The 26,870-nt window shown below is 41.4% G+C and overlaps 1 protein-coding gene and 1 long non-coding RNA gene across 3 annotated transcripts in view; one reads left to right on the top strand and one right to left on the bottom strand.

Moving 5' to 3' along the window:
- The window catches only part of LOC148130243 (uncharacterized), a 32,216-nt gene extending 31,256 nt beyond the window's left edge, over nucleotides 1-960 (bottom strand). The window contains exon 1 of the long non-coding RNA XR_015750162.1: nucleotides 841-960. This is a non-coding gene — a long non-coding RNA (uncharacterized LOC148130243). The remainder of the gene's footprint in view (nucleotides 1-840) is intronic.
- The window catches only part of EPS8 (EGFR pathway substrate 8, signaling adaptor), a 177,438-nt gene continuing 151,505 nt past the window's right edge, over nucleotides 938-26,870 (top strand). The window contains exon 1 of one of the 2 annotated variants that reach the window (XM_026678647.2): nucleotides 938-1,337. The gene's annotated coding sequence lies outside the window, so the exon portion shown is untranslated. The remainder of the gene's footprint in view (nucleotides 1,338-26,870) is intronic. The other variant, XM_026678645.2, reaches the window with a different exon arrangement.

The raw sequence follows: 26,870 nt of genomic DNA, 5'->3' as shown, positions 1-26,870 counted from the left end.
TGGCTTACATCCTGTGACCCCATAAAACATCTGCATCTGCCTATCCCAGGTCTTTGGGAAGGAGTCGACAGGCAGACAAAAATGCCAAATCCAGGCTGAACATCTGGCTGGCTGTGCAACGAACCAGAACAACAACCAAAATCACTTGGATGGCAATTAGAAAAATCTACATATTGACTCGACAAAATTTCTATCAGTCAATTGCAAAAGACAAAAGTGCTTGGATCCACACATATATTATATTAACACATCATGACAGCCTAGGTTCTTGGGAAGACTTCAATGCAAATGTAGGTCAATACCAGTTAAAGAACTGGCAGCCGTGACTTCATGTTATTGTGACAGACAGACCCTGATAATAATAGTAATAATCCATTCAATTTATATGCCGTCTGACTCCCCGTGACTCTGTGGTTTATAATTGTTAAAATGTTTAAAACACTGAGAACAATGCAAATAAACAAAGCCATCACAAAACAAAGAAAAAGCTACAAAGAGAATAAACCAAGAGGGGAACAGAAGGGGGATGTTAAGAAACCAAATGGTCTTTTTAAACTTTGTTATTGCTATTATTTTTTCTTAATACACATTAACAATAACAATACAGTGGAGACATTGCAACCTTGTATATAAAATTAGAAGCCCAGTTTCAGAAGAAAGCTGAATGGGAATGTGAAGGAATTTTACTCCCATGTACCTATAGGCTGACTTAAGCTATAGGTCAGCGCACAATTGTGGCTTACTTCGACTGGAATCGCCCATCTTGCTAAGCCATGATCATAGCTGGTTGAAAACCCACAAACCACTAACCCACAATCCACACACACACTGTCTACAAACCACGAAGCCCGGAAGTCACGCCACGGTCCCTATTTTACCAAACGAAACTCTCGCTTTCGCGCCTCAGCCAAGGGACTCGAACCCAGCACCGCCGTGCAGGGAGAATGCCCAAGACGGGTCAAAGCGGCACGTGTGAACCGGGTCTCCGCCGGCCTTTTCCAGCTCGAGCAAAGCCCAGGTGGGTCGCTAGAGGGAGACCGGCGCCACCGAAAGCGCCCGAGCCGTGGCCGTCGCCGAGGCAGAGGCGGGCACTTTGGAAGGCGAAGCTGCACTTAGCTTTACCTTGCGCGGCGGCGGCGGCGGCGGCGGCTTTTTCCGCTTGGCTCCAATGACCTGCGGGAAGCGAAGGGCTAAGCCGAGGCTCACCAGCCGCACTTCCCGGGCCAGAAGCGGCCGGGTTTGGTAGCTTTCCTTCGGTTTGCAGCCCCCCGCCGCTCTCGCGGGAAAAAAACAAACCCTTGTGGATGAGCAGAAGCGGAACGGGGGACCCGAGAAAGGTAGGCGGCGGCTCGGGGTCGCCCCTAAGCCTTTCCCATCCCCCCACCCCCACTCAAGACCGGCCCCCACGCGGGTTGAAGGCTGGCTTCTGCGCGGGGGGGGTATTTTGTGTGTGTGTGTAAAACTGCGCTGAATCCTATGGCCCCATTTCGATCCCATCTCCGATTTCCCCGGGCGAAGGTTGCTGGCTGGATGGGAGGGAATGGTGAACTCTCACGGGTGAAAATGGGAGGCGTTTTGTTGGTGATTCTCACCTGGGCTTTGGGGGGTGGGGGGTAATTTGAGGGTGGGCAAAATGTGATTGTGTTCATTTGTGTGTGTATGTGTGTGTGTGTGTTAAGCCAGAATCTGTGGGGTTTGCTACCTGTGGCTTTTCTGTTCTGTAACCTGAGCATTCAGGAGCTCCTCCTGTCGCTGGTCCTCCCACCTCGATTACTTCCCCCACCCCCATATATAAATATATATTTGCAAGAAAGGTTTGCTTTTCTGCTGTGGGCTTGTGTGACTTTCTCCCTTCTTTGACCCACTGGCCCTTGACACTTCTGCCTGTCTGGTGGGCTGGATTTCAGATTCTCTAATCTTTCGCCCAGGCATGGTTGATGTACAACTAAGCTCGGGTAGAGGCGGGTAAAAAGGTTGGAATCTCTTTCCCTAACAGTTTGTCGTTACAGTTTACAAGCCCTGTTTTACAACTTAAGGTGTTGTCAATCGTGGTTTATTGAAATTAAGGATGGGCACACATTGTGTTTTTTTGCAACCGTATAAACTGGATTTCTGTGCACTTGTATGACTAAATATGAGAACATCTCCCATTTCAGGAACATCCATCTGACTTTATTTACTTATTAAATTTATATGCCACCCACCTTACTGTCGAGCGATTCTGAATGGCAAGTCCCACTTCAGCCAGCCAGTGTGCCACAAAACTGATTGCTGGTTGTGTATGTACAGCACACAAAACCACAAAGCTAGCCAACCTAGCTTTGCCCAATGTGAGCTCCACGCTTTGGTGGGTTTTATAGATCCAGAAAAATGGATAGAATTCTATTTGGGTTGTGCAGATATACTCTATGACTGGTGGAAATAGAGCCTGGAGATTTGTGCACCTCCTGATAATACTTTTGGCCCCTATTTATGGGTTAGATTTTTGCATTTTGTCTCCTATGTTTGTGATTAGGAAAGAAAAACAAAACTTCAACTGATAATATAATTGTATGTACAATAATTGCTACGTACAGATAATTGGTACGACAATTGTATGTACCATATAACTAGACCCCTCTCTTAAAGCACCATATTTTCTATCACAATTACTGAAATTTCACAGCGCTCTAAAAGAATGTTTCTCAACCTTAGCCACTGTAAGATGTGTGGGCTTCAATTCTCAAATGTCTGGGAGTTGAGGTCCACATATCTTACAGTTGCCAGTGCTCTAAAAGTACAATCGTGTTCTATGTTACTTCCATTCCACCCAGCTCTTTAACTGAGATGGTCTTATCATCCCATCTTATTATGGGAATCTGGATTGGATGCCATCTTTAGGATGTCTGGAAATTTACAAAATGTGAAGTTCTTTGCTGGCTCACTTTGTAACCAACATCTACCTGCCTGGATTGGAGTGAAGTAGCCTCTTTTCCTTATTGGCTTCTCAATGGTCTGTATTTAAAGTGCAGGAAGTGATCACATTTTGCGACCTGACGAGCAAAGTCAATAGGGAAGCCAGATTCACTTAACAACCAGGGTTACTAACTTATCAACTGCAGTGATTCACTTAGTGACTGTGGTGAGAAATATTGTAAAATGCAGCAAAATTCACTTAATAACTGAAATGTTGGGCTCAGTTGTGGTCATAAGTTGAGGACTACCTGTATTTGCAGAGATAGAAAACAGCCCTTAATTATGGGTTAGATTGATCCTCCAAACCCTTACAATTCCTGGAAGCCAATGTGACAGTTGAATTTATACTGTGGTTGAAAAGGTATTTCCGTCACTCCTGCAGGATCTTCCTGCAGTTTCAAGGGAGGACCCCAAATTCTAAATCATGAGACAAGGATATATATATTTTTAAAGGGAGGTGTGGCATTTGATTCTGAAGAGTGGATACGAGTATGCGGGGCATACTTGTTGCAGTGTGAGCCCAGAAAAATGCACCTTTCAATTAAGGGGGTCTGACAGCATACCCACTTGTAACAGTTCTCCTGAGCCAATCCCAGGGATCCACTTCTTATCAGAGTGACAATTCCCCATTTATCCCTTCTATCTCCTGCTTTATATCCGCAGTTGCCAACCCAGGAGAATTATGTGCCTTTGAGTCAGTGTTCATTCTTGGCGATTTCCGGGACAAGTTTCTGTGGTGTTCTTGGCAAGACTTTGGAAGTGGTTTTTCCCTTGTCATCTTCTTCCTGGGGCTGAGTGAGAAGGATTGACCCAAGGTCACTCAGCTGGCTTCATGCCTAAAGTGAGTTGACTTACAGTCTTCCAGTTTTTAGACCAAGGCTCTTCAAACTTGGCGAGTTTAAGAGTTATAGACTTCAACTCCCAGAATTCCTGAGCTAATGTAACTGGAGGAGGAATTCTGCGAGTTGAAGTCCACAAGTCTTGAAGCTGTCAAGTTTGAAGACCCCTGGTCTAGATTGTTGCCTTAACCACTACAACAATCTGTCTCTTTAATCCAAAGAAACTCCTCTTTTTATGCCATGATGGCTGAGTTAGTTCAAGAAACTTTCCCACAGGATTTGCGAAAGGAGTTCCAACTTTAGAATATCTGTTGAGTCACCCTTGTCTACATGTTTGTTGGCACCTTCAGAATTCTCAAGATTAGTGAGAACTGACTGTGAGTAAAGTTGGGGAGGGGGGAAGAAGTCCTGTGGGTTTGTTTATTTCTGATTTTTCTACCATCTTTCTTGTTAAACTGTCATCAGCTTGCTTTCTTGCCCCATTTTTAGAAATGGTGTTTATATCGGTGCTATATCAGTTGCCCTGTTAATTCAACTTCTGCGGCTTGGTGCTCTGTTGCTGGAGTGGCTGCTGAACGACTAGAATTGGGCAGCCAAGAAATTTAAATAAATAAATATTCCAGAAAAGAATGTTACAGTGGATGCATGGTTCATAGATTTCTTAGTTTCCAGATGAATATAAAAGAAATGCAGAGAGACACTTAAACAGGAATCTGAAATGGAGTGTCCCTTTATGTGCTGGACTGACGGACTTGTTTTGGAATCGTTTCGAACATCACAGTCCCTTTGTTTTCCTGCACTGATAAAAAGATCTCAAGAAGTTATTAGGTAGCCTGCTTAAGGACTGAACAGATTTTCCAAATTGAATGGCAACGGTTGTTTCTTGTTTTCTAAAACTTTTTCTTTGCTTCTGTCAATCAATTAAAATGAGCTGGAAGGGGCTTTAGAGGTCTTCTAGTCCAACCCCCTCCCTGCTCAAGCAGGAGATCCTATACAACTTCAGACAAATGGTTGGTTGTCTAGTCTTTTCTTAAAAGCCTCCAGTGATGAAGCCCCTACAACTTCTGAAAGCAAGCTGTTACACTGTTAGGAAGTTTCTCCATAATTGCAGGTTGCTTCTCTCCTTGATTAGTTTCCATTCATTGTTTCTTATCTTGCCTTCTGGTGCTTTGGAAAATAAGTTGACCCCCTCTTCTTTGTGACAGCCCCTGAAATACTGGAATACCACTATCATGTCACCCCTAGCCCTCCTTTTCTCTAGACCGGCCATACCCACTTCCTGCAACTGTTCTTTATGTGTTTTATCCGAGCCTTTAATCATCTTAGTTGCCCTCCTTTATACTTTTTCCAATGTCTCAACACCTTTTTTTGTAATGTGGTCACCAAAACTGGATGCACTATTCTAGGTGTGGCCTTATTAAGGCTTTATAAAGCGGTGCCAATACTTCACATGATTTTGATTCTATGCCTCTGTTTATACAACCAAGGATTATGTTAGCCTTTTTTTTTTTTTTTGCTAAAAGATACTTTTGTTTATGTATGGCTGCCATTCAAAAAGAACAACCGCATACATTTGAACCTCAGTCCATAGTGGGGAAGGGTTGTTAATATGTTAGATTCTTTCTGAGTTCATAGAGAAATGTATTGGGTGATGCTTATGAATTTGATTCTCATAATAGGGGGATTATGGGTAGTGTATGTGATCTGTTTCCTATCAAAGCACTTTTCTGTCCACCAAGACTGTCCTTTGACTAAAATTCTGCTAGCCACTCAAGGGAAACAAGTGAATTGTGAATTGTGTACATCTTCTGAAGGCTGCACAGAAACATGCTTATTAGTAACAAAACAACCATAGTTCGCCAGTGCCGCCTTCTCACGTGTCCTTGAATTTTCCAACGTAAACTCCAGATCTGATGTTTCCTATAACTTCCCATCAAAAAAATTCATCCCATCCCACCCTTTTAATTTCCACTTTGGAGAAGAGTTCCATTATTATGAGTCTATCATCTGCACCTCTATAACTGTCTGGTTTGGTTCTGCAACCCAACAGGACAGACACAGACTTCAGAGAGTAATTAGGACTGCAGAAAAAAACAATTACTACCAACCTGCCTTTAGTCGAGGACTTGTATACTGCATGCGTCAAAAAGAGGGCTGTGAAAATATTTACAGACCCCTCACATCCTCGACATAAACTGTTTCAACTTCTTTCCTCAAAACGACGCTATAGAGCACTGCACACCAGAACAACCAGACACAAGAACAGTTTTCCCCCCAAAAGCCATCACTCTGCTAAACAAATAACTCCCTCAATACTGTCAAACTATTTACAAAGTCTGCACTACTATTACTCTTAATCTTCCCATCACTCCTTATCACCCATCCCCTCCCACAGTTCCTTGTGTGTCCAACCACACTTGGCCAATAAAGAATTGTATTCTATTCTGTTAGGTGCGAGGTTTATTCCATTGTCCCATTCTATTTCCGACAGAATACTCAGATCCATTGAGGGGGAATTTTCCTTGTGTATTTTCACTTTCTTTTGTACAAGCTTTTTATTCGGTCCCTCTGAAATGTGGTGCAGGTGTTCCTCAGGAAGAGATGCTATTGCTGCAAATTTTGTCATGATTGTCTCAGAACAATACAGGGGTTGTTGTTTTTTTAGGAGCACTGCTTGAAAATCTCCAGACTGATTTTGGGGAGATATGGCAAATTTCATCTCCACTTATGGAGTGCTAGATTGCTCCCAAATAGTTCCCAATTCTTCTGGGCAAAAAGAGTCGGGAACTGAAATTTCTTGAAGCTGGAGCTTTATTTTTTCCCCAAAAGGTAGGAGTCAGCATTTCTAAAAGAATTGGGTAATTTTAATATAACTATAATTATCCATCCCTTGCAGTTTTCTCCTTGTTCTGTTTTTTGTTTTGTTTTGTTATGTATGAGCACATAACACGTTACAGATAGTCCTCAACTCCACAATTAGTACCAGAATTTCCACTGTTAACAAGACGGCCATTAAGTGAGTCATACCTGATTTTATAACCTTTTTTTGTCAAAGTTGTGAAACGAATCACTTTAGTCATTAAGTGAATCATGCAGTTGTTAAGTGAATTTGGCTTCCCCCTTTGACTGCTTGTCAGAATCTGGCTGAGAAAGTCGCAAAGAACGATCACATGACTCAGACATCGTAGATATTCATCATGTTGATTTTGAGGATACCACAACAATTGTGGTATCCTCACAATCAATATATGTGAGGAGTAGGTGTAGATCACCTTTTTTTAGTGCTGTTGTAACTTTGAATGGTCACTAAATGAATAGTTTTGTAAGTTGAAGACTACCTAGATACGATTTTGCCCACATGAGCAACAGAACAGCCTGAACAATAGGAGTAGAAATATGTAGAATGTCCATTTATACAGGTATAGTCCTCAACTTACAACAGTTCATTTAGGGACTGTTCAAAGTTATAGCGGCACTGAAAAAGGTGACTTATGACCGTTTTTCACACTTACGACCTTTGTAGCATCTCCATGATCATGTGATCAAAATTCAGATGCATGGCAACTTACAATTCGTGAGTATTGTTGTGTCCCAAGGTCATACGATCACCTTTTGCAACCTGTTGACAAATCTGGGGAAACCAGATTCACTTAGCAACCAGGTTATTGACTTATCACTGCAATGATTCACTTAACAAATGTGGCAAGGTCATAAAATGGGAGAAAGCTCACTTAACAAACATCTCACTTAACGACAGAAATTTTGGGCTCAATCGTGGTCGTACATCGAGGACTACCTACACAAGTATAATCTAAATGTATGACTAAAATTTGCTGACATTATTTGAAAAGGGACATTTCTGCCAGAAGAATGATGTTCTTTTAACTACTGGGAACTTCTGTCACTACAGGACTTTGTTCAAAGCCGGATTTTTCTGCACTGTGTTTAAGAGCTGTTGGAAACAGATTTCCGTAAAGACTGTTTTCATTTTGACGAATAGAGCACAGAGATTTATTTGGCTCTTTCTCATTCTGGGAAAAGACTCCTCATCCAGGCTTTCTGAGACTATGGAGCGAGACCTACTTGGATTGTCATGAGCAAAGTGGAAGAGAATGACCCAGGATGAGTTTCATGGAACTGTTGGAATAGGCAGGGGTGTCAAATTCAAGTCCCGGGAGCCGGAGCCGGCCTGTGGGGTGCTTAGATCTGGCCTGTGGGGCCATTCTGGAAACAGCAAAGGACTGGCTCGCGGTGCCTCTGCCTGTGAAAATGGAGCTCAGGAGGGCTGCATACGGCTCTCCCGAGCTCTGTTTTCGCTGGCAGAGGGTTGCAGGAGGCCATCGCAACAAAAAACGGAGCTCGGGAGCCCATTTTTTCTGGCAGAGCGCTTTGGCCACCACAGGCGCCCCTGACAGAGAAATGAATGCCTACTTTTAAGCGGAATTGTCTGTAGCTTTTAAAAAATAAATAAAAGAAATCTGAGTTATGGTCACCCATGTGAAGGAAATGGATTTATTTTCAGAAGCAATTAGGATGCATTGTCCTACCAGGGTCTGCCCTTATCAAAGCATTCACCTGGCCTTTTGGAAATTCAATATTTCTGACATTCACGTTGACTTCTCTCGGAGGAGGGAGAAGTTGAATCTAGGTGTGGGTCTATCTGAGTGCCCCTGTATACAGTGTTTCCATATGAATGAGAACAACAAACCCTAATTCTCTTGCCAAAATAAACAGTCACATAATTGATATGGTTTCAGCTCAGTATACTGTGCACACACAGCCGCTGTGTTTATAGATTAGTTTATAGCAGTGTTGTATAAACCTAGCCTATTGCATTTAATTCCGCAAAACATGATTAAACAAACCACGGCTTAATTTTATCTGTGAACCCAGTCTGTATCACTGTTGTTCAAGTTCAGTGTCCAAATTTCTCAGAGATGGTATTCAGCAGATTGACCAGTTCTGGAGAACCAATAGCAGAAATTTTGAGTAGTTTGGAGAATTGGCAAATACCACCTCTGACTGGCCCTGCCCCCATCTACTCTCTGCCTCCCAAGTCCCAGCTGATCGGCTGGATCTTCTTTTGTTGCCCTGCACAGGAGAACGGAGCTGGAAAGCAGGTTAGTGGGGTGGGAAGGGAATGGGATTTGCAGTAACCTTCCCCAGGAATGGGGAGGGAATGGGAATTTTACAGTATCCTTCCCCTGCCACGCCTATCAAGCCACGCCCACAGAACTGGTAGTAAAAAAAAATTGAATCCTACCACCGAAATTACTACTCCACTTCATTAGTTCACACATGGTGTGAACTAAAGGGAGCCAAAACAGACCTATCAGCAACAGTAGATCCATTTTCACTCAAAATTCTTCATGCAAAAACGTCCTGAAGGTTGTGTGGTATGGACATAACATGTTGTGAAGTTCTTGGTGTGCTCTGAGCTCAGTTGTTTTACCTCCAGATGTTTCTTTACCCAATTAGTTAACATCAGTATGAGTGAATGTGGAAGTGCAACAAATCCCAGTTACATTGATGGTGTTAAATAGTTGGGTAACAAAACATCTGCAAACAAAAGAACCAAGCTCTGAGAGCATCAAGCGCATCACACTTCCACTCCAAGCTGCAAATATTCTTTTCTATTGAAATATAATTGTTTTGGTTGAAAGTTCTAACCTTCCAAGTATATTGTACTGAAAACATTTAGAGCAGGAGTGTCAAACTTGGTTTTATTGAGAGCCACATCAGGGTTGTGATTGTCCTTGGGAGGTCAGGGGTGTGTGTGGCCCTCCTGAGCTCCATTTTTGCTGGAAGAAGCACCACAGGCCGGTCCTTCTCTGTTTCCAGGGTGGCCCTGCAGGCCAGATCTAAGCACCCTGTGGACCGAATCTGGCCCGTGGGCCTTGAGTTTGAAACCCCTGAATTAGAGTCTACTATGAGCTTATGGCACAACAAAGTCATTTGCAATTCTGAGAAATACAGTGATCAACTTTCCAGGGCAGAGGCGGCCTGAGAAGAGGGCAGCCTTGTCTTATCAACAAAGCATACAGCCGTCACAGATACCAGAGTCTGAATGCAACTGGGCCTTTTCAGGCAGGCAGCCTCCCTATCAGTCTAGCACAGCAGCATTGGATGAATGTGGTTTGTCCAAAACAGCATGGAGATGAGTTGGTCAGTGGCCATAAATAGCACTTTTGTTCCCTGTTTGTATGCGGCAAGTAATGTTTTTCTTATATTTTTTTGTGATGGGGAATAATATCGATCACTTTGTGTGCTTACGTGTGTTCGTTGGTTTCTCCAAACATCCCTCATTTAGGCTTGTGCTATTTCTATTAATTTTGCAGAGATCTAGTCTAAAAAACTTGTTGGCTAGAACAACCTGCATTTCAGTGATGCAAATAAAGAGATCGGATGGAAATTTGAGTGTGGTAAACCACCTTTAACACTGATGCTCAACTTAAAACCCTGATTTGCATGCCATTCCCCATATATAAGCTTTGAAAGTGTCTAGAAACTGCTGCCCTCTAAAACCAACTGCTGAAGATTGTAATGCTTACGTAACAGCAGGAGGAAATGGTTAAGTAGTTGGGGAGGTAGTCACGTTCTCCACATTTAATGTGCATAACATTTAGATAAAATATAAATCCAAGTTTAGCTTTAGTTTCTGTGTCGACCTTTCTGCTTATGCTGGCATAGCTCACGTTGTAGAGTGGTCTCTGCTTCTCACCCTAAAACTTGAACCCTGGACATGGAACAAGTAGAAAAGAAGATAGACCTCAAATCAAAGTTATGTCTTTGGAACAGTTGTCACTGTTGATTTATGAACAGTGGAACTGAAAACTTTGATTTTCAAGGAAGCCTGAACTGGTTATTTGTGTTTCTGAAGTCATTAGAAATATTAAATAGAGAGGAACAAGGAAGAAAAGAGTTGAGGTCATCTTACAATAAAAAGTGACCCTGAAAATAATGGGCTGTGCAGGATGCAAATTAGAACAGTATTCTATGAGCTACCTATTATGGTTTGTAAATCATGATTTATGACTTAGTTTAATGTGGGAACTCACCCACTTTAACATATCACTCTATGACAATGTGTTAATTCATGGTTGCTTTAGCATGTTGTATATAAGGAATTGGTCTTTACTTAAAATCATGCAAATGCTAAGCCATAATGTTGGTTATCATTCTAGGTCACAGTGGCTTGGCTGGTATAATAAATTGAATCATAACGTGACTTTTGACTTAACATGGATTTATAAACCCAACCGATACTTTATATTTAATAAATAAATCTTTTAAAAAATAATTACATATTAGCATACATTCTGAATCCCATGACATACTTTTGCGCCTGTTCCTAATGTGTTTTGAACTGGAAGTGAGATCTGGCATGAATTAAGCCTCTCTGGGAAAGGATCTTTTGAGAAAATTATATGTTGGGGAGAATTTTTTACCTCAGACAATTTCTCTTGATAAGTTCTTACATGAGGAATTTTTTCCCCTGCATTGGAGAAGATTCTGCCATATTATGCTCTCTGTCTATACCGTTTGAATTTTGAACAGTCACTAAACGAATGGTCGTAAGTCAAGGATGACCTGTATCTCCAGAATCAATAGCATGTCTTAGTGGGGAGAATGACAAAGCTTCAGTCGTCTACCTCTGCATTAGATTTACAGCACTAAGAAATGGAAGACGCCAAAAGAATAGAAAAACATATGACTGATTAGAAGTATTGTATTTCCAAAGGTTTGATATCTGAGAAGCACATGCTAAAATACACATACAGTATATGAAAAAGTGTTGAAAACTCTCTCTTTCTAATTTAGAGCTGTTTTGGACATCTGGATGAAAGCCATAATGTTAATGTAAAGCATGATACTTAAATCGATGCTCCAGAAGTCATGATTAAAGAACCAGCTTAAGGGGGCTTTCTGTTATAATCTGTCAGAGTGACCAGTTGTGACCTAACAGTAAATATCTTCTTTATGGATACTGTTCTATAGAGAAGGTTACTTCCTCAGAATAATAGGGCCTATTCATTTATGTTACCCCCCCCCCCTCCTCCAACCAGATAGATTAAAAAAAATATGGTGGACTTCAGTTTTAATCAAAAGCAGTGTCTGGCTCGGTCTTGAAGGGCTGACTTAGCTGTAGCAATGCAACTCTTTTTACAGATTCCGATTTCATTTATCCTGAGGTTCTATTTTCCAAAGAGTTGGAACCACAGGAAGCCATAAAAAAAACCTCAAGATCGACATTGCGATGCATGTCTAACCCTGTCCCTTTTGTCCATGTATCTACAGAAGGCTGAGGGAATGCATCCAGATGTGGCTTCCACTGTCTTGACTTTGTTTACTCTGCCTTCCTCCTGCAGATGTGGTTCCTTTTGATAGTGTGCAGTTTTTTTGTGCTCCTTCGATCTTCATAACTATTTTGCGAGAGGGGAGAGAGCACCTGACATCCAAATCTGTCACTTAAGCTTTAGGGCAAGGTGGGGGTCTGAATTTGGATCTATTTAGTCCTCTTTCAACCTGCTGGCTACCATGTTAATTTTGCTCTTTTGACTCAAGCAAGCTGGGCAGATCCGCCAATTGTTTTTCCTTCCATCCTGGTGTTTTAAGATTTATCTGTGCTGTGGTTTTCTCCCCCTGCATTTTGGCATCTCTAAGCATGCTTTTGCTTTGGGTTGTTTTGTGATACCTTTTTGCAAGCCATTTGATGTTATAAAAAGTTGGGGCATAATCAGAAAAACAGAGTTGGAAGCCTTCTAGTCCTACCCCCTGCTCCAGCAGGAAACCCTATACTATTTCAGACAAATCGTTGTCCAATCTCTTCTTAAAAACTTCCAGTGTTGGAGCATTCACAACTTCTGGAGGCAGGTCATTCTACTATTGTTCTAACTCTCAGGAAATTCCTCCTTGTTCTAGGTTGCTTCTCTCCTTGATTAGTTTCCATCTGTGGCTCTTGTCCTGCCCTCAGGTGCTTTGAAGAATAGGTTGACTCCCTCTTCTTTGTGGTAACCATGTAAATATTGGAACACTGCTATCCTGTCACCTCTGTTCCTTCTTTTTACTAGACTAGATACGAGACAGATACCCAATTCCTGTAACTGTTCTCCATATGTTGTAGCCTCCAGTCCCCTAACCATCCTTGTTGCTCTTCTCTGAAAGCTGGTTTATATCCAACTGGTTCTGACAACATTTTAAACCCTTATGCTTAGCACAGAGGTAGACAACTAGGCATTCTGCTGATGCTGTAATACAATGCCCAGGATTTCTAGAAGCAGAAATGCATGTAAAGTGCTAGCAGAATGTTTTGCATGTCTGAAAGCCATAACTTACTCCTCATGGGTTAGTAAATCAGATTAACTGAATAAATTCTGGTTTATTCAATAAAGCTGATTAAGCAAGCCATTGTTTAGAATCAGCACAGCAAGTTAGATCTTTGACCCATCAAACCCACTTGTTACCCAACAGAGCTCTTGTTCATATAAGGTCTTTCTCAGCCCTTCCCTTGTGACATCTTCTAATCAAAACAAATTAAAACTGCACAGTTGAACTCTAAGGTCAATGTCCACTTATTTTGCCCATTCAGGATGATCCAACAGGGTGGGGTTTACTCCAGGTCCTGTCAATCGAACAGTGTCACCTCATGGTGATTGTCCTCTGGAACTTGATAAATCTATCAAGAGATCTGTGCCTTTTCCACCCTTATAACATTTAGGAAACTTTTGGAAAACCTAGTTGTTCTCCCAATTCCTTATTTAGAGAATAAGGTGGTTGGGGAGCCCCATTTAGTTGTATTTAGTTATATTTACCTAGGGCTGGTGTGTATTGTTCTTTCAGTTGGCCAGGTTTTTTTCTACATACATATGGGGGGTTTTTTCCCCCCTCTGATGTGTACGCTACCCAGAGTTATCAACATAAATAAATAAAACTCAAACTGGGGAAGAGGAAGGGTCAAGCAGGTAGAAGTGAGGATGACCTCCAAGATGTGGTTGTAGCCTTGTGAGGCCTCTCCTGCCAAGCCAAGATCACTTTTCTATTTGTCCAATCCAGAATGGAAAACTAACAGGAATCCCTTAGCATCTGCTTCAGTTTGCTCTCAAAGTTGACACCCACATCTCAGAGGCTGCGGAGGTTATTGGCCTGATACCAACATGAGTTGTCTGCCTGAAGCAACAAGAAGAACCTTTTTTTCAGGGGTGGGCTTCAAAAATTTTAGCAAGGGGATCTCCACCTGGTTGCTGGGTGGGCATGGCCATGGTGGGTGTGACCTAGTCAGCCTCCTGCACCATGACAGGTGGGGTTTTTTGCCCTCCCTGGGCCCCAGAGGCTTTCCTCAAGCCTCTGGGAGAGCTAAAATGGCCTCCTTGGGCTCTGGAGGCTGTTTGGAAGCCAGAAACGGGCCCATTTCTGGCCTTCCTGAACTTCTGGGAGGCCCATTTTTTTCTCCTCCCCAAGCCTCCACGCATGCTCTGCACTTATCTGCATCCAAAACGGGCTGCGTGGAGAACTTCGGGGAGGGGAGGGGAGGGCGGGGCCAGCCAGGAGTGGGATTTGGAGGTTCTCCGAACTGCACAGAATCTTAGCTAGGGGCTCTCCCAAACCCCTGTGAACCCCCAGCAGCTCACTCATGCCTTTTTTAAAAAAAAAATAAGGAAGTGCAATATTTGTGAGCGGACTGGGCTTTGGAAATGGGTGGAGTCAGCAAGAGGGAAAAAAAACCTATTTTATTTTAAAAGCTGAATTAAACCCAACTTAACGATCATACCGCTGATATTCTAGCTCCCCATGTAGTTAATTATTTCTCTGCCCTGTCATCTTAAAAGTTATAATTGGTGATAATTATTTAATGCACTTGAGGGGGATACCCTCAAATCTTTATGGAGGGGGAGTGCACACATCGTGCCTCCTTTGAGTTACTGGCTTAGTTTACTCTGTTCTATCTTATATGTCATTCTTAATATTGAAAGCTCCATGCTGGTTGCAGTTGTTTTCCAGGCTCAGCAAGTTGTGGGCTTAGCTTTTAATCCTCTCATAGTGGAAATTTCAGAGGGCGGGGCGGCGGGGGGAGTGGAAGGGAGACACTGCAAGTCTGAAGCGTTAAACATTTAATTCCAATGCTGTATTTAAACCTTAGCGTGGTCCCCATAGGTGATCTGATGCTGCACGCAGGCATTTATGCAAGGGGGCTGGCAATAAAAGACTTTATTTAATTTAAATAGATATCCTGGGTCTTACTTTCACCCAGCAAAGGAGAGAAGTATACCTCCAGAATTATCCAAGCCATGGGGTGGAAGAGTAAATGTGATGGGCTGTTTTATAAAGCTAATTTAACTCTGTGTTAGAACACAACAGCCAGAAAGATTAGAGGCCCATTAAGCCCAGGGCTCTCTGGAAAGAATGCAACAGCATTAGCTCCCATAACCAAATGCATGTTAATTTGCCAGTTTCTTCAGCTTGTATATAAATTAATTTTGCAGGAGGCAATTCTAGCTTAAAGGCATGTATAGCATCTGGCAACTACATTGTGTTGTACAGACTCTAGATGAAATGTGGGTTAAAAGCGATGATAAATGCACACGCATGCTTGCAGATGGATTTTTGTGTGTGTGTGTGTTATTTGTCTGGTGATTGTAGTGGAAAATGCCTGTACCTCTAAAATAACCTAGAGGTAGTGATGTTTTTCTAAGAGAATGGCAGGGTGTGTGGTTTGCTTAATTTCTGGTTTGGATGCTACTGTTAGGGGTGCATCAATCGTATCCTTTTTATTGTACTATTTTATTTCTGTTTTATTCATTAGATTTGGGGGGTCACCTGGTTCCAGAATGGCTCTGGCCTGTTTGTAGTTTAAAAACCAAACATTTTGTCTAGAAAGAAAATAATGACCCTTTTATTTTAAAGGATTGAACTCTTGCATATACGTGTGTCATTTCATTTTTCCACATTTTTGACAAGATGTGTTTTGCATTGGTGTTTTGGCAAAGTGCTCGTACATTGTAAGCCTGCACAACTCTTTTCCAACAAAGGAAATTTTCTTTTAAAAACATCCAACCCCATCCTTGAAATCTGTCCTTTTGGACAGCATCCTCTGTCTATACATACTAGGGCTGGGTTTGTATAGGATTACAGCATCCATCAGTACTTCTTCTCTTGAGCGCCTTAAAAGCATTCATTGTTATTTTACCTATTTATCAAATTGCTACACTGCCCATCTCACTTAGGTGACTCTGGGTAGTTTGCAAACAAGATAATAAAATAATAAATGACAAAAAGGTGTAGGAAATGATCAGACTGAGCCTGAGGGAGGGGTCAAACACCTCATAAGTCACAAGTCCCTGCACCGCCCGTAAGAGATCAAAGTCCAGCCCACCTTGAATACTTCTCTTATCTTCCGCTCATTTCCCTTGACCGCTAGTTGGTCAGATTCTTTTTTTAAAAAAATAAGTTTTTTTATTTTATTTAAAATACATACAATCTTTCGTTTAACGGTGTGTCATCTGGATACAAATATCTTGTGCAATAAATTAATTCTCTATTCTTATCTTATTGATATACATAATATTTCTATTACTATAACTCTCCTCTTCTTAACTTGTTAACATATTTTCTATATTTCACTAGTCTATTAGCTATTTCTAGCTTTCATATTTTTTCTCTAGCCATATCTGGTAATATTCAGTTTGCTCCTTCTCTTTAATTGCAAATGTTTCTGCACATTCTAATATTTTTCTGATCACGTTTTCATCAGTAGGAATCACTTCACTTTTCCAATTTTGAGCAGATACAATTCAAGCTGCAGTTAATACATGAATAATCAAATATACATTCTCTTTACTATAAATTTCAGTTAAGATTCCAACAGGAATATTTCAGGTTTTAAATCAATATACTGTTATATCATCTTTTCCAACCACATGTATATTTTCGTCCAGTATTTTTTGGCTTCAGTACATGTCCACCACATATGATAGTATGACCCAGGTATTTGGTGACATTTCCAACATTTAGCTGATTTATCTTTAAACATCCTTGCCAACCTCACTGGTGCTAAGTGCCCTCTATAAAAGTTGGTCAGATTCTTGTAGAGAGCTTATCTTTATACACATTTGAACTGCCTGAATCTCCTGATTTCTCTGGTGCTTGGCCAAAGCAGGGTTAAAACAAAATTAAAAACAAGATTAACATTTACAGGTTTAAAAATAAAAATCAAAGGCAAGAAATTCACAAGACTAAAAGATTAACAAGGCTCAGGGAGTGCCCTCAAGCCACCAGCCACCCTGAGCCTTTTAGTCATTAGTCATAAGAATGCATCACATTCTTAAACCACCCCTACCCCCAGGCGAAGAGAAGAGAAGAGAATTCTTTATTGGCCAAGTGTGATTGGACACACAAGGAATTTGTCTTGGTGCAAATGCTCCCAATGTACATAAAAGTGAGAGCCAGGACTTAACGGTCTTTTGGAAAACCAGAAGAATAGGAGTTTGCTTCACTTCAGGAGATAAGATGTTCCAAAGGGCGGGGCAACAGCAGAGCAGGCCCTCCTCCTAGATCCCGCCAGTCAAAGTTCTTTCACCAATGGGATTTGTAGCATGACCTTCCTTGACCTTGGGAAGGTTCAGTGTAATTGGGACAAGGTAGTTCCTCAAGGTCACCTGGTCCCATGCAATAAAGGGCTTTCAAGGTGCTACCTAACATCTTGCATTTGAACTTGGAAGCAAATTGGCATCTCGTGCAAGTTGGCAGACATGTTACATGCCCAACCTTGGGGGCTTTTTTTTTTTTTTGCTCTTGTTCACTGTGGTGAAGAATAGCAAAGGAACATCATGCTGATTCCCGCCCCCCCAATCTTCTAACGGGTAAGGAGATTGGCAGGTGGTCTGATTTGTAGGCTTTCAAGTTTTATTTGATGGGGGAAGATTTTCTTCAAAGGAGTTGGGTATCAAATGCATTTAAATAAATAATCATGATCAGAGACAGAATGAAATCAGCAGAGATGGGATACCTGTTAATTTTGACTACTTTCCTATATATCGAAATGGCACTTGACCTCCAGCAGTACTTTACTTATGCGCGTTTCTGATTAAAAATTGAAGATTGTGTTTCAGCTGGTTTAAGATCTTTTATTAAAGCTCAGCCTGTTAAACAAGAGGAACCTTGAGAAGGAGAGAGGTATAATGGTTCAAGGTGGATAGAAGCTGGGAGAACCCAGTTCAAGGCCACCTTGGCCACAGAGGATGGCTGCATAATAGCCACTCTCAACTGAACTGAAAAATTAGAGGAAGGAGAGAATGCATTTGCCTTCTTCATGTTCATTTCCACCAGAGGTTTGTATAAGAAGACACAAAATACTCATACAATATTAAAAACTTGTTCTAAGGAAGTGAGAATGTATTTGCGTTCAAACCCATGTGCTAAATATTGCAAAGTTCTAATTAAGGCCATGTGAAATACTATTCAGTTTTGGTCAGAGAAAGCAAAGGATGGGGAAGCAAAGCATGGGGAAGGGTGGAAAAGGGGAGGAAATAAGATCTTGTTTACTACTCTAAGTACAATAACAGTGAAAGGGTCTCTCTCCATCCCCCAGCCCACCTCCCACACCCCTTAGCCTCCTTAACCAAGGAGCAGTTTTTGGCAGGGATGCCAACTGACAACCTACAAAGAAACAGGGATTCGTTGTGGATTAAAGATCCTCTTTCTAAATTTAACAAATGTGAATTAGCAAGGTGCTTGACATTCATCTCTCCACAGCCAGGATAAAATGGAAAAGTCTGTAATGCAATAGTTGATGTAAGGATTTGGAACTGTCATGATCTGAAAATTGGATTTAAGGGCTGAATATATGACAGGAAGAGCAGACTATCTGGAAGCTTGTCTTGCAAGCTCAGCATTTCTAGGTGATTTCAAGGTTACAAAGTGTTTATTTAGTTGTTTGCTATTTATTCCACTTATATGACCACCCATCGATGATTTAATCAAATCATTCTCTTTAAATGTTTGATTCACAGGTTGCATTAAGCCATAAATCAAGATTTACCCTTCACAAAACTTGGATTTGCAAGCCATCATTAAGTTGCCTTCCTTATAAAATGTCCTTGCAGGAAAATAATTATTTCCCATAAGGTAGATGTTAGACAGTGGCAGAATTCATGTATTGTGCTAGTCCATGACTTCTTTAACAGTGCTTTATCAAATAAATAAACCGGATTAAGATAACACAAAGTTCTATTTACAAGCTACATTTACACATTCATTTTTAAGGAAATATCAAATCAGTGTTAGCTCTGTCCTGGTACATTCCAGTAAACCATAACTTTGTTTAATTTGGGTTAAGTATGTTCAGACAGTAATCCAATTGTTTATCCCACACTGACAATTTAATACAAGGGTCTTCAAACTTGACAGCTTTAAGACTTGTGGACTTCAACTCCCAGAATTCCTGAGCTAACATTACTGGAGGAGAAATTCTGGGAGTTGAAGTCCACAAGTCTTAAAGCTGTCAAGTTTGAAGACCCTGATTTAATACTTTAGCCAAATACTGACAACCATGGCTAGCTCTGCTACCCCTAATCCAGTACTAATTTGTAATGGCAAATTATACTTAGATTTTTTAAAAAATATTTACTTATTAGGGGCAGAAAGGGGACTTTTATTTGTGGGAAAAGAGTAAGAGGAAAGATAGATTCTTTTCTATGTTTTTCCTTCAGACAACATCTGTTTCTACCCAAGCCTGTGCCTACCTGTTAAGAATGACTAGAGGGTGGAGTAGGGTAGAAAAGAACATATGTGCAGTTGGTGACCTGCTTAAGTTCATTGACAATGTCACACACCCTTATTTGTCCTTTTATTACTGAGTGTTGTTGTTTTTTTAAGGAAGGAAGGGCTTTAACATTTTTTTAATGCAAAAAAAGCTTCCCTGGACACAAAAGCCTCTCTAATGGAGCTGAATATAGCTACCTTCCTAGTTAATTTCTAATTAATTCTGCTTTGAGTAGCATGTTGTTTCTGCCAGGCCTTTCTTCCAAGGGCAAAGTCTGTTTTGCTGAGAGTGTGTAAAAGATGGTTTTCACATCGATTAGGAAGCCGTTACATAAGGAACTCCTGAGTGCAGGTTGCCCCATCTTCTCAGGAGAGACTCTGGGCAGAGAGAGGAGGAGAGCCAAAAGCTGGGAACTTTGAAACAGTGCTATATCTGAAAGCAAAGTTGCTTGATTTGTGATGTTTTTCTAATAAATTGTATTAATCTGGAGTTTGGAAGGAATTGTTTGGCTATTCTTCTCTAGTGTTGCTAGGGGGAACTGAAACCAATTTTGCTTTCTCTTCCCCTGGATTTACCTCAGTTCTGTTGAACTTTCCAGTACCTGCAGACTTTCTGTGTCTTACTCAGTCATTACTTCCACTTTTGTCTTTTTTCAGTGCCTTGCCTAATTTTCCATTCATTTGTCTGCCTTAATGCATAATAGCATAAAAGGCAGGGTGCAATTGTTTAACTGAAATTAAATAATCATTCTTGGAGTAACAAACATGATTGGGGGCTGGAGGCTAAAACATATGATGAATGGTTGCAGGAACTGAGCATGTCTAGTCTAATGAAGAGAAGGACTAGGAGTGACATGACAGCAGCCTTCTAATCTTTGAGGGCCTGTCACAAAGAAGTGTGTGTGTGTCAACCTATTCTGTAAAGTACCTGAAGGCAAGACAAGAAGCAACGGATGGAAACTAATCAAGGAAAGGAGCAACCTAGAACCAAGGAGAAATGTCCTGACAGAACAATCAGCCAGTGGAACAGCTTGCCTTCAGAAGTTTTGGATGCTTCATCACTAGAGGCTTTTAAGAAGAGACTGAACAGCCACTTGTCTGAACTGGTGAACAGGGAGTTGTAGTTGAAGGTCCCTTCCAACTCTGTTATTCTGGCTTCTGTAATGTTTGGTGTTTGCTTTGGCAGCACATATTGCAGTTATCTTTCATACAGGACATCCACTCTGTGCCTGCATTGGAAGAGAAGCATCAAATATCTCTGATTCTTCCCCCCCCTTTTTTTTGGTGGGGGGGAGCTTAACATTTTAACCTCCTGAAAAGTGTGTTATTTTCCCCTCCTCCCTCCATATGTTCCATTGCTGTTCTGTTCCATGATGTGATTGGCAGGCCTATATTTAGAGGAATGGATTAAAGGGTGGTGCATTCAGCCGTGTAATCCTTTGTGTCATAAGGGATATTTTAATAATTCCCCATACTGAATTTATGGCTTTTAAAATCCTTGGTGCTATAAGGGAAAACCTTAACATTTCACCATACCAAATTAATGGCTTCAAAAAAAAAATCCTTGAAGTTATAGGGAAAATGTTTTAGTGTAGGATTACAGAACACGGTATGCGCACAAAAATGTCTTCCCTTTCAGTCTCCTGTTAAAGCACCTGGAAAAAATCCACCTGAAGGGTTTTATGCCCTCTATCTTCTAGTCCATGGCTGAGAATCCGATTCATCTTATGATTTGACATTTAGTGGCCTTCATGCATTCAAGGAGCACAATTTGGAAAAGTATATTGCAAAGGTCTGGACAAGTTGAAAAATAAACAGTTTTTAATCGAATGTGCATTGACATGTCTGTCTGTTTCTATATCTATCTATCTATCTCCATTTTATTTCTGTAATTGGGTTAATTGGGCTGAGAAAGATTGATTGGCCCAAGTCACCTCATGAAATGCAATGGTTAATGTGAACCTGGGTCTCCCCAGTATTATAGTCTGACATCGTAGACACTGAACCGTGGTTTCTCTTAGCCAAGTTCTGAACTTGTTGGAGGTTTGTGCATATCTACTGATGGGCATGTATCTTGGAGATACAATTTTATTTATTTATTAGACCTTTATCCCATCTTCATTGCTTTGTATAAGTCAGTGGTAGTTAACCTTTTTGGGCTCCTGTGCCAAAAATTGTGCACATGCTTGCACGGTAGCGCTCATGTGCCAGCACCCAGAAGGCAATGCGCCCCACCCCCCGTACGCATGCACGCACAATCCCCACCACCCCAGCCACACAGCCCTGCTGTCCCCTTACCTGCACTGCACCTCACAGCTGATTTTCAGCCTCCCAGGGGCTTCAGGAAGGCTTCTACAGGCTTTTCAGGACAAAAACTAGGCCCGTTTTGTCACTTCTGGTATTTCCAGAAAAACAGGAAGTAATGAAATGGGCCTAGTTTTTGGCCTGCAGAAGCCTTCCTGAAGCCTCTGAGAGGCCGAAAAAGGCCTCAGCCCAGCTGAAAATCAGCTGTGAGGCACACGCATGTGCAGTAAGTTTGCCGGCACACATGACTCTGCCTGCCGCCTGTGGCATGCATGCCATAGGTTTGCCATCACGGGTATAAGTAATTCAAGGCAGGAAACACCCCTTCTTTCCTCCTTCGTTCTCCTGTTTTCCCCATAATAACACTATAAGGTGTGTCACAAAAGTGGTATTCAGCAGGTTCTGACCAGTTCTGGAGAACCGTTAGCGGAAATTTTGAGTGGTTCGGAGAACCTGCAAATACCGCCTCTGATTTGCCCTGCCCCCATCTATTCTCTGCCTCTCAAGTCCCAGCTGATCAGCTGGGTCTTCTTTTGTTGCTGTGCACAGGAGAACGGAGCTGGAAAGCAGGTTAGTGAGGTGGGGAGGGAATGGGATTTTGCAGTAATCTTCCCGCAGGAGTGGGGTGGGAATGGGGATTTTACAGTATCCTTCTCCTGCCACGCCCACCAAGCCAGCTATGTCCACCAAGCCAGCCACGCCCACAGAACCAGTAGTAAAAAAATTTGAATCCCACAACTGGTGTGTTAGGTTGAGAGCGAGCAACTGGCCCAAAGTTACCCAGATGGCTTTCATGCATAGGGTCAGACTGGAACTCACAGTCTCTAGCCAGGTGCCTTTACCACTAGACCAAACTGGTTGTCTACTGTTAGAAATATTCATTGTTTGACATTCAAATGGTGACAGGCTCATATATCAACTTGTAGTGGGTTTCTGGGTTAGCAAAGTTTATTCTGAAAACCTTGGCAATAGCTTCAAGATTTTTTTTTCTCTCTCTTAGGACATGGCCTTGAATTAACTTATATTTGCTGAGGTAAAGGACACAGTGACCAAACATGCGGGATGCATTGTTTTTATGTTCTTTCTCCTCTTCTCTCTCATTCCAATTTGACGTGATCCTCTGAGACGCTAAACAGTTGGAGAGAAAATTTTATAAATCTCTCAGAACATCGTGGTACATATTACCTCATAATCTTGGTATTGGGTCATTAGAGATCATGGGAATCCATGGTCGAACAGATGTCCTTCCATTTTTGCATCTTTGCCATGCTGGTGATGACCCATGATCTCCTTATGCTTAATTTGAGTTATTCCATATTTTCTTACAATAACTGTTTCATCTCTGTTTGCAAAATGTGTTTGTGGTTTATTTGTCCTGGGGGTGGCCAATGTGTGGATTTTCTTGGAAGTGTGAGGTCAGTTAAAGTGAACGAGCAAAAATGAAACATTTGCACATTCAGAATATCTGGGGAATGAAAGCTCTGGCGTACTGAAGGAAATGTTAACTAATTTAGTGGCAATTTCATCCTGCAGTTCAGAGGAGGAAGAATTAAGTGTTCAGTGGAAAATGTTGTATATTTGCTGTATGTTCTGGTGATTGAACAAACAGCAAGCAGAGATAGATAACCTTACCTTATAAAAATTGTGGTTGCTATATCCTAGAATTCTTTTTGTATCCATCTACCCAGAACAAAACTGGAAAATATAAACTAGAAAGATGGTACCTGACAAAAACTAACTTACAGTACTAATTTTCTTTCTGGTCAATGGATGTTTTATAATGGCCTTCAATGGCATACATTCTTTTGGGTGCAATCATAAAATGCTGCCAAAATTCCAGTTTGTCCACCTGCCCAAAATGTTGTCTATCCATAGTTTAGAGTATGAACCATGAGCTGATGACCATTAGCTCTGGTATGAATGTGGTAAGGGCTGAGACTGGTGGGGTGAAAACCAATGGTTTCAGAACTAGATGAAGTTGTTACAGAAACATCTCTCATCCACCTCTCAAGTCCTTCAAGCAAACAGCAAAGGACTTTAATTTGGAAGAGTGGGAAGAAGCAGCCTAGAGTTTACTTCCTAGAACAGGATCTCCAGACATGGTAACTTTAAGACTTGTGGACTTCAACTCCCAGAATTCCCCAGCCAGCATGTCTAGCTGAGGAATTCTGGGAGTTGAAGTGTCTTAAATGTCTATGGAGATTCTTAGGTCATGGTTGTCTCAAAAGTGCTCTTTCAAGAGGCAACTGAACTTTCTGTTTTTTTCTTTGAAGATGTTTCATTTCTTGAATGAGAAGCGAAAAACATGTTCAAAGAAAAGAAAAGAAAAATCAGAAACTCAATTGCCCCATGAAAATGCACCTTTGGGACATAAGTCTTAAAGTTACCAGATTTGGAGACTCCTGCCATAGAAGATATGTGTATATAAAACCTCTGAGTTCATTGCTGGGCAGTGTTCTATAAACCATTGTGTTCAAAGTTTCATTCTTGTGGGTAAGAATGTTTTTAACCCAGGAGTGACATATTTGAATGCCAAAGTTATCAAGGATTGAATTTAGACTTAAAAGAATGAAAACAGGTGATGTAGTGCCAAGCCCAGGTATGAATATTCCAAAGAAACATTCTCTCTCCCAGCCTTGGCCCAGGTGATAATACAATGTATGCACCTTAATGAGAAGAAAGTTGTTCAAATATTAGAAGAAGTCTTCCTCCTTAAGGAGGAAAAAAAACCCACACTGGCTTGATTATTTCACCAGAACTTGCACATAAAAATGCACTCTGATTTCCCACAAGCCTCTGTACTTGAACTTAGATTCTTGATCTTGCTGTGGGAGAAACACATGACTTGTGTAAACTTCCTCAGTGCATCAATCCCCGTTGCGACAAAGTTAGTTTACATAACGATCACGGGACCAGGTGAAACCTGATAGAACAGCTGAGCTATTCTTTGAAGGTCTCTTTTTACATTTTGCCTGACGAATGTGTTTTGTGCTTTCTTTTCTCAGCATTCCTGACAACTTTTCTTCCCTTTTTTCCTATTTAAAAGAAAGCAAACAAGAAAAAAAGAATTGAATGCAATTGGTTTGTAGAAAGTTATGACTGGTGTGTACGTATGACATGTTAAAAGATAAAATGTGGGGGTTCAGTTTTCATGGAAATTCCCCTGGCTGCTAAATTCCAATGTATGAGCACTGGATATAGTTAATAAATATTGATGAAAATGTATTTTGTGCACATACGAAGGTATTCCTGTGCCCTGTAACTCAGTGGCCCCCAAACTTTTTTGAACCAGGGACCGGTTTCACGATTATTTATTCTTCCACGGACTGGTACCTGAGTAATGCGAGACTCCACCGCCATCGGGACGGCTCTTCGTTCGAAGCCTCCCCCCCCTTCGACAAAACTAAGGCGCGAGCACCCAAACGCCGCTTTCCAACTGAAAACCCGGAAGCATTTTCCAACCAAAAACCCGGAAGCAACCAAAAACCCGGAAGCGCCATTGAAACAAGATGGCAGCGCCCAAGCTTTGCGGCCCGGTAAAAAATGATCCACGGACCGGTACCAGTCCAGGGACCGGTGGTTGGGGACCCCTGCTGTAACTGATACCCATCCTTTAAGACTTTTCAAAAGCATCTCAGAAATAATTTAATAGTCTTATATTTTGTGTTAGTCAAATGTGTGCCTATTACACACGCACGCACACATGTGTGCACACGCACACACACACACACACACACACAGAGGGAGAGAAACCCTTCTTATATTGTCGTCTTGTTTCATTGCATAAATAATCAACCTAGTTTTTCCATTTGTATATTGAAAAATTCATCTCTTAAGATTCCATTGGGATTAGCAATTGAATTCTAGCATATCCTTGCAAAGAGAGGTGCACATGATTTTGTGAGTATATACCCGTGCTGACATAGCAGTGCAGAGGAACTACAGGATGTAAGCTATGTAAGGAGTATGATGTCAGGCTAAAGTGTTATGCATTGAATCCAAGGTGTTCTGCATTGAAATAGGTACCTGCTAGGAATGACTTGAGCTTGCTGGAATCTACTGCAAATCTTGATTTGTTCTGAGCAGTATTTGAAAGAATCTTCATTGATTGCCCTGATGAGGAAGTGTAACTTTACTTCCTTTGATCACTGTGGTTTTTGAAGTGCCCCAAGCAATGTTTGTCAACCTTGGTAACTTTTAAGATATGTAGACATTAACTACTGGAATTCCCCAGCTCATAGCTGGCTGGGGAATTCTGGGAGTTGAAGTCCACATATCTTCAAGTAGCTAAAGTTGAGAAACACTAGCCTAGAAGGTTGGCATAGTTGCTTGCAAGGTTGGTCCCTTTTGGAAATGATCATTTCATCACTGGCAGGAGTTGGTTTGTGTCCATATTCTTGGCTTGCTGTCCATATTCTATTAGCTCACAGAATCAAAAGTCACAGTGTCATAAGTGGCCAGGTCACAGAGCAAAAGTCAATTGGAGTTTTGCCACTCACGATCCCTATTTTTAAAGCAGGATAGACTAGATTAGCTCTTGTAAGCATTTCCCAGAGTTTGATCACTCACTGTGGAAGGGTTTAATCTTGTCCCTGTTACACAAAATTTAAAAATAAGGTTTGAACCCAGAGCAGATATTGGATTGAATTCAGAATTCTGAGAGCTGAACTGAAGGTGTTGTGTTGTCAAAACCAGCACCAACACGTATCATTACATTAACATTTCTCAGCGTTTAGAGCTGAATGCAAACCAATGTTGTGAAGACTTTGGCAGGCAGAGAATTTCATGGCCAAAAATCTTTTTCTCCAAATATGGAATTGAAGCTGCAGCATGACATATTGCTTGGAAGAGTCCCAGAAAAGCCATTGCATCTGCAAAACTCCAAAATAAACTAATTCCATTTGTTGCTTTGACGCAGGTCCCAACTTTGATTTCCAAATATCCTTCATGGAAGGAGATTCGATCAAAGTGTCATTGAACTGAAGGACTTTTTCAAAACAGCCCCGTTGGTAACTT

This window comes from Notechis scutatus, chromosome 6, assembly GCF_049901735.1.
Source record: "Notechis scutatus isolate UNSWTSFEM ecotype Mainland chromosome 6, rNotScu1.2, whole genome shotgun sequence".
Lineage (NCBI taxonomy): Eukaryota > Metazoa > Chordata > Lepidosauria > Squamata > Elapidae > Notechis > Notechis scutatus.
This window is presented reverse-complemented; position numbering and strand designations above follow the sequence as displayed.